This window comes from Lactuca saligna, chromosome 1 (assembly GCF_052625555.1).
Source record: "Lactuca saligna cultivar CGN05327 chromosome 1, ASM5262555v1, whole genome shotgun sequence".
NCBI lineage: Eukaryota > Viridiplantae > Streptophyta > Magnoliopsida > Asterales > Asteraceae > Lactuca > Lactuca saligna.
The window spans coordinates 165,537,755-165,545,023 of record NC_136417.1 but is presented as its reverse complement, the minus strand read 5'-3'; the positions used below and the strand labels follow the sequence as shown (position 1 = coordinate 165,545,023).

The 7,269-nt window shown below is 37.8% G+C and overlaps 1 non-coding gene across 1 annotated transcript; it reads left to right on the top strand.

Annotated features, from left to right (window-relative positions):
* Positions 1–5,521: 5,521 nt before the first annotated feature.
* LOC145028031 (small nucleolar RNA R71) lies at positions 5,522–5,630 on the top strand. Its single transcript, XR_013675789.1, has one exon. It is a non-coding gene; the product is annotated as a small nucleolar RNA R71 (small nucleolar RNA).
* Positions 5,631–7,269: the final 1,639 nt, after the last annotated feature.

The window sequence follows — 7,269 nt, the reverse complement described above, 5'->3', positions numbered from 1 at the left end:
CGTAGAGTCCACGGAGGAACTCAACGTGTCGGAGCGGGATCCGGGGCATAGAGTAAGTGAACGACTCGGCGAGTCTGGTTTGGATGAGAAAAACACAAATCTCGGGGGTTGTGCTCTATTTAAAGAACATTACATCCTTTCGCCAGCCTCTTTACCACCCTTTTGAGATCCATAAACCCTAAATCGTGAGTGAGAGTCCTTGGAAGCAATTTGGAGCTTAGATAAGTGGTTTTGTGAAGAGATTTTGAAGATCAAGAAGCTTAGATCAAGGGGGTTTATAGAGATTTGGATTATTCTTTAGTGGGAGGTTATCTTGGAGGTAATAAGTTGTTACCTTCACCCTTTTTGCATCTAGATCTATTCTTGAATGTGATTTTAGGGTTATTTTGGTAAGATTGAGATCTATTTCGGGTTTGGGGCTTAGATCTGAGGTTGCTACTTCAGTTCAAAGGTTGTGATGGTCCAGAATGTCTTAAAGCAGCAGTGAATGAGTTAGTGGTGAAGCCCCTTTGTCTTAAACCAAAGCCCTAGAGTGTTTTGGGCCTTTAGCTCCTTAGTTTCACGTAAAGTTTGCAACTCTACGTGGGGGTTAGACTTTAAAAGAGTGGATCTATGGGTTGGAGCCCCTGCATGGCTCGAAAATCCACTGTATAGATTGAGAGCTGAATGGACTCGTCGAGTCACATGGGTGTACTCGGCGAGTTGTTCATACATAAGCATGGACTTGGCGAGTTGAAGAACAACTCGGCGAGTCTGTTGAAGATTGCCTTGGACTCGACGAGTCTACTCTTGGACTCGGAGAGTCTGGTCTTAGAACCTCAACCTTTTCTGGTTAAGACGCAGATTAGTGAGTTTGGTGGTGACTCAATGAGTTGTACAGGATGGGACTCAAAGATCGTTGAACTCGACGAGTCTTGGAGTGACTCGGCGAGTTGAGTCGTACTTTGAGACTTTATGAGTTTAAGAACTCGGCGAGGCTATGCGTTGACTCGGCGAGTCGAGTCAACTAAAAGTTTGACTTTGATGAGAGTTGACTTAGTTCGACTTCTAGAGTTCAGTTTGGAGCTAAGTGTTATATTGATATTAGTAGCTCGGGGAGCTACTGGAGCAGCAGTTCGAAGAGTTGTCGGACAGTACCTAGAGGGTTATCATCAAAGTTCAGCAGGGCAAGTGAGTTTCCCTTCGTGTGAATGGGTCTACAGCCACAATGTTGGCCCATGTATTTATGAGTAGGAAGACGTGGGGGTTAGCCCTAGGCACGGTGTGCTGGTATGACATTCGGGACTAAGGTCTAATGTTAGTGGGTGGGTTCCCAAGAAATGGTTTGTATGATAGTTATACTCGTTGTCTGTGTGATACATGTATGTTCCTGGTAGAAAGGTGAGTGTGGGTGAGGTCCCGTATCTCACTAATAGCAGAGTGTTGATAGTGTTCCATACCTCATTGGAAGTAGAGCAGGAGCGAGGCCCAAGTTAGGAAAAGAGTGAGTGTGGGCTAGGCCTTTATCTCACTGTCAGTAGGAGAGTGGACAGTGTTCCATGATTCAGTAGTAGCAGGACAGGGGCGAGGCCGAAGACAGGCGAGGCTGAAGAGAGGCGATTCCTTAGTACAGTAATCCAGTAGACTATGTTAGTTATGTGTTGTGATATGATTGTATGCTAGTATATGTGAGAGGGCGGGGTCCGGAGGCTGGCGGGGCCTAAGGAAAACAAATATGTATGCCAAGCGGGGCTCGAAGGCAAGAAGGGCCTGGTGGCGGACGGGGTCCGATAGCGGGCGAGGCCCAATGCAGCGGTTGGGAGCCCAGTATGTGGTTATGTGCTCAGTATTATATATGGAATGTTTAGATCAGTAGATATGTATGGTATGTGGTAAGTTGGGGAACTCACTAAGCTTTGTTCTTACGGTTTTTAGTTTTGGTTTCAGGAATTCAGTTTTCATAAGAGGAGCTCGGGAGGGTTGCTGTGTACACACCATGGCAAGTTAGCCTGGGATGTTTACTCTGATAATTAAACAAGTGTTTTGGAAATGAAACTATGATTTGTCATATAAACCCTTTTTGTATGTTTGAATGACTTAACTCAATGAATTAGTAATGTTTTTAAAAGAAATTTTTGGACTCTAAATTTGGATGTTACATAAATTGCCTTATTCTCGACTCTTCGATTGTTGCACTTTTTTGCATGATATTTCTTGATCTTCATACCTTTCTAGACTCTTATTCTTTCAAACTTGTGAAACTTTTTTTCTATTTTATTTCTTTTTTTTTCTGTTCTCACTTTGTTTTCACTCAAAACTTAAAATCCTAAAATAAAAACATATGCTTAAGCAAGGGAACTTAACTTCAACCTTTATTGGTTAGAGGTACTAGTCTAAGGTGCAATGACTACATAAGCTCTTCTAGATACATTTCTAGTACATGATGCTAGACAAGTTATGTCCCCAAACTAAACAAGGTCATGTTTTTGTTCCATGATTTCACTAGGACAGGGGAGCTACAAATACACTAGAACATATATTGGCTCAAATAAACATTGACACTCGCATCGGATCTTCCCTGACAACACTAGCAACCTACGTCTCAACACACCAATATAAAAATTGTTATTTTAACCAGATTCAATTTTAGAACATTAATTCAAGTCTTCATAATTTTTTAGATCCCAGAATTTTTAATTAATTTTTAGCTGAAAGTTTGCATTCCGAAATTCAACGCTGTATCCCACGCTTGATTGATGCAATGTCTCCATTGCATAATTAACAATTAAAGAACATAAACTGAAAAAAAAAAGGATAAAATGGAACAGACTCCCCTAGGGTAGTAGTGGTTAGATCAAATTATGAAACTTTTGTGGTGTACATCTCATAAAATTTGTTGGAAACAATACTTTTGGGCCCTTTCATGAGTGTCAATATGTCGGATTAAGATAAATCAAAAAACAATCTTCAAACAGTATGCAGAAAGTGGGCCACGACATGGTAAATCAAGGTCACATCTTGGTGTCAAGTAAGAAGTCATCATGATCATGAAAATGAAGAATTCCATTGTGTGGTCTAGTGATACCACATCGTGGTAACTTCTCATAATGTTTTTTTGAACCAAATTATTATGCATCTTTACTTCTCAATGGCTAATGACCATTCTCGACCTTTTTTTTTCTATGAAATTCTTCGAACTCTTCCCGTCGTGAAGTAAGAACACCACACTTATTCAAAAATATGGTCTTTAATTGTAATCTCCCAAAAACGTTGCAAAATTTTCTATAATTAAGATCTTTCACAACTTCACATGTTCACTACAAAATAAAATCCGAAAGACCATAGAAACACATTATCTTTCGGTTAAACTAAATAAAAATAAAAATATAAAGAAAAAGCTAAAAATAAATCAAAATGAAATGAAAATTCAAACTCTTAAAACATTGGGTTGCCTCCTGATATGCACTTCTTTTTTACGAGTCATTAGCTGGACTCATTCCCACTCTATGTTGTTGCAGGTAAGAGTGGGATTTACTTTTTCTCCTTCCACTTTTTCTTTAATTCTTTGACCCTTCGTATGTATGCATTCTTCGAGGTTTCCCTATTTATATCAGTGCTTTCTTCATGCTTTCTTTTCCATCCCTGGTTTTTCCCTTTAATCATTGTATTCTTTTTATCCTCTTTTTTTTATGATCTTCTTTGTGTAACACCATCTTTGTAAGTATTGACTCCTCTAATTTTTCACCCTTTTTTTTGTTATTTATGTCACCATTATCACATGAATTGTCTTCTTCTTTTTCACTTACCTTCCACTTGTACCTTGGGTGTAGTAAGTGTAAATACTTCAAACCTCATAGGAATTGAAGTTGTTGGTTTGGAACATTTCACTTCTAAAATGTGAGGCTTCTCCTAATATTTCAAATATTCCTCCATCAATTTCTTAATCTTATCTTGCTCGTTAAGATTTTTTTTCCATGTCATTCACCCTTAACACTTCATCTCTTGGCTTATCATAACTCACTTTTTGATTCATTTCAAAAGTGATTTCTTCATCTTCTACACGAAATGTGAGTTTTAACTCATGGATGTCAACTAGGGCTCTTATGGTATTCAAGAATGGTCTTCCCAAGATTATGGGATGGTCATCATCTTCTTTCATATCCAATAACACAAAATCAAGTAGAAAAATAAATTTACCAACCTTCACCAATAAATCTTTGATGTTCCTATGTGTATGAGTGATTGAGTGATACACCATTTGAAGTGTCATCTTTGTGTTTTGTAGCTTTGGTAACTTGAGCTTCTCTTAAAAAGAGCATGACATAAGATTGATGCTAGCCCCCGAAATGGCTAAAGCATTTATTGATGTGGATTCGCCAAATTCAAAAGGAAAAGTTAACCAGCCAAGATTTCCTATCTTTGAAACCTATTAATGATTGCAGTTGAACATAAATCATTAATCATGATAGCGGATGCTTTTTCCAACTCCTTTCGATTAGTAATCACATCTTTAGTGAACTTAGGAAGCTTAGCCATGGATTTAAGGAGTGGTGCGTTAATAAAGAGAGATAGTACTTGTTCCATAAATTTCTTTTGTTCCGGCTCCAGATTATGCTTTAGGTCACGAGATGGGAATGGTAAGGGAGGGCGGTCCAATTTTGAAAATGAATAATTTTTTATTTCTAATGACAACGGCATGGGACTCATCAGATGTCGATTCTAATTTTTATTTTTCTGATTCGGGCTTCTTTTCTTCCAGATGTGGACCAAGTTTTGTAGCAGCATCAGCATGGATCACTAATAGCTCAGAATCAACCTCTTTTTAGAGTATATCCATAACATGAGGTTTTGATTTTGGGTAGGGATTTCTAAGAGGTAACCTCTCATTAACAAGTGTTGTTAATTGCCCAATTTGAGTCTTTATATTTTTAAAGAAATCTTTGTTATTTATCATGGTAACATTAGTGGTGTCATGTCTTTTGCAGACAATTCCATGCACCTATTTAGAATTTACTCAAAGTCCATCTTCTTCTCATGTGGTGGTTATTTTTTTGGCAGTAGCCTCGACCGGTTTATCTATATTTTTCTACTTTCTTCTTCTTGTACTCATCGTAAGGCAACCACTCCTTCACTTTTCTCTAATCCTCATCATATTTGTCTCTACTTGTGTAAAAAAAACATGAGTCTTTCTATTCCCGTTCCCATCTAGATCACAATCCTTGGTCAAATGAGGCCCATTCTAAATCTCACAACCCACACATATAACATAGAGGATTGATCCATCTTCATCATTCTTCGGTCCATACTCTCTAGTTTTGCTAATACTGCTGGTATGTTCTCGCTTTCACCATCCTTACCTCCTTTTGCTTCTAGTAGTATAATCAAGAGGGTTGCGGTATTCCCTAGAGTGTTTTGCAAACTCTTCAATTAAAGCCTTTATCACCGCCGGTTCCTTATTTGGCTTTGGTCCTTTAGAATCAATAAGTTTCCTTATGGTCAAATTTACCCTATCATAAAAATAGAAACCTATTATTAAATGTTTATTTTGTGTTGTGGGAAATGTCTTAACAATCCCTTGTATCTTTCCCAAGCTTCATATAAGGACTCCCCACTTTCTTTTTGGAAGTTATCTATGTTTTGTTTCTTGAGTTTAGCTCTCTTTGACAGAGGGCTAAATTGTTTAATGAAAGCTTCACAAGGTTTTCCCAAGTTTTAGTTGTTCCCGACTAAAGTGAATTCAACCATATTTTTGCATCCCTAGTAAATGTCACTAGTGTCATCTTCAGTAGTACCACATATCTTGAAACATTTGACATATAGAAGTAGTGGGTTATGTCTAGTACCTCATAAATGTGCTTGAAAGCATCGTCATAGTCCTTTCCAAAAAATAGAATGTCTTTGAGCATCAAGAGAATATGTCCCTTGAGCTTAAAGTTGGTGGTTGCTTAAATTTGTGGTTGTATAAGCCCTTGTCCATTATCCTCATAGATGCGCTTCTTTTAATCTTCCATGGTCATCCTAGTGATGACTGACATTTCTTCAAGATCTCTTTTTATGTCTACTTCCGAATCAATTTCGGTTTCTGGTTCGTAACCGGTTCCATTCGCATTTGGAGTTCTTTCAAAGCTTTCAAATTTGTCGAATTCAAAGGTGCTAGCTTACTCATCAATTTTTCTTGTCTTTCGTCTTGTGGAAAGCTGATTCAGCATATTCAGGTGGTGGAACTATCAGAGTTCTGGATCCTCGGGTCATATATCACTGAAATAAAAACAAAATAAAACAAAAACGCATAAAATGAATAAAAATAACTAAAATAAAAATTGACTGTAGTTTGACCATAACATGGCCAAGGTGCTCACGATGTGGTTGATGGTCAAATATAAAAATAAAATAAAATAAATGCTAAAAAATAACTTTTTGCGATTTTTACCCCACAAAAGAATCGAATAACTAAAATAAATTAAACTAAAAATGGCGATGAAGTGTCCTTTTGGAATGTATGACTATCTTTTGGAGGTTCGCTTGGACCAGGTCGTTCGGTTGGTTCCTGATGTTCGCTTGAGATTTCTTTTGCTGCCTCATCGATAAATTTTTTCAAGTTGTCGATCTTGTTGTCAGCAGCCTTCGACTCAGAGTGAATTGCACATTCAGGTTCATCAAAAAGCAGCATGTATTCATCAAATAGATTGGAAATATGGACCGAGACTTGACCCGATTTTGGAAAGATTTCCTCCGATGGATCTTTGCTTGATTGAAGCTTCTTCATGTAACGATCATCAAAGGTGACATAATAGGTTTCCTCAATTTTCTTTGAATGTTTATTCAGAACCCTATATGCCTTTGATGTTAGGGAGTAACCAAGAAAAATCCCTTCATTAGCCTTTACATAGAATTTGTTTCGGTTCTCTTTCGAATTAAAAATGAAGCACCTTGAACAGAACACATGGAAGAACTTTACATTGGCCTTGTGATTATTTATGATTTTGTATGGAGTGATGGAAAATCGCTTATTAAGGAAGGATCGGTTCTGGGTATATCAGGCAGCAACATTTACATCAGCCCAGAAGTATAGTGGTAAGGTGGTGAAGCTGAGCATGGTTCAGGCTGCTTCACACAAAGAGCGTTTTTGCCTTTCAACTATGTTGTTCTGTTGTGGAATTTAGGGAGCAGAGAAGTTGTGAGACACTCCCTTATTAACAAGAAATTCTTCGAACTCTTGATTCTTAAATTCCAACCCATTGTTGCTTCTTACATTCCTAACCACCTTTCTCAATTGAAGTTCCACTTGAT